We start from the raw sequence: 1,178 nt of genomic DNA, 5'->3' as shown, positions 1-1,178 counted from the left end.
CACTTTAATATTTACTATGAAGGAACTCCCTCATTTACAATTCATCTTAATCCTATAAAAGATGCGTAAAATTCCAGCCTCTGTCATATCTGTGTATCTTTCGTAACTGTTCAATGCTGAAAATCCAATAAAGTGCCACTTCTTAAAAAGCACTAAAATGCTTAGGGTTGCAGTGTAATGTTATGATTGTTAAAATATTTGACATAGTCCAACTTCTGTTGCTATGGTTCTAGCATTATTTTAAAAATTCTAGGAGTTTACAAAAATCTATTTTCTGGCATATGTATTTCCCTGTTGAGAAATTATTCAAAATGACATTATAAAGTATTTGTAATTTTGTAATCTCACTGTCTAAAATCACATTGTCAAAGGTATTTATAGAAATATATATGCCAAAATATAAATTATAAAAACATAATATAAATTTTAATCAATTTAAATAGCATTGTTGCTAATTTTATTTCATTATTCCATTCAGTGTTTTAAATTTCCACATGGGGGAGCTATAAGATCTGATTTAAATTTTTTCTATAGCCACAACATTGTGTGGAAATCTCAATACTATGGTGCAAATGTGTTCTTATTATCAGCTTTGTTAAAATACGGTACAGGAGAATCAGCAGTTATACTACACTAATACAGTATATACAGTCAGTATAACGAGCAACAGCATAAGAGCTAAAACGGTGCGATTTTTAATAAACTAGGGACCGTTTGTGTTGTCATGGCATAGAGCAGAAGTCTCCAAAGTTGGCAACTTTAAGACTAAGTGGACTTCAATTTCCATAATTCTCCAGCCAGCATAGGGAGTTGAAGTCCACAAGTCTTAAAGTTGCCAACTTTGGGGACCGCTGGCATAGAGTAAGCAGCCTTGTTATATTTAAGGCTAGTAAACTTCTTTTACCCTGTTGAATTTAGCAAAACTGTTCCTTTGCTTCTGCTACTTCATGCAGAACTAGTGATCATTTTTTAAAAAATTTAAAATAAGATCTAAACTGATTATCATAATTTCTACGTATATAATGATTACAGGAGATCTTGCTCCTTATAAATATATTTATCCATAAAATTGTCAATAAAGCACTTCTTTTCCTCAATAACAAAAGAACACTGTAGGAGTCTACAATTCTAGCTCATTTAAAAATTTTCCTGTATGCAAAATGGAAAGCCAACCCTTA

General features: G+C 31.2%; 1 non-coding gene across 1 annotated transcript; it reads right to left on the bottom strand.

Moving 5' to 3' along the window:
* Positions 1-846: 846 nt before the first annotated feature.
* Positions 847-974, bottom strand: LOC113417982 (small nucleolar RNA SNORA66). The gene has a single exon (XR_003371691.1). It is a non-coding gene; the product is annotated as a small nucleolar RNA SNORA66 (small nucleolar RNA).
* Positions 975-1,178: the final 204 nt, after the last annotated feature.

The sequence above is a fragment of the Notechis scutatus genome, chromosome 4 (genome assembly GCF_049901735.1).
Source record: "Notechis scutatus isolate UNSWTSFEM ecotype Mainland chromosome 4, rNotScu1.2, whole genome shotgun sequence".
Classification (NCBI taxonomy): domain Eukaryota; kingdom Metazoa; phylum Chordata; class Lepidosauria; order Squamata; family Elapidae; genus Notechis; species Notechis scutatus.
Note: the sequence above shows the minus strand (reverse complement) of the source record. Positions and strands in the feature narration are given on the sequence as shown.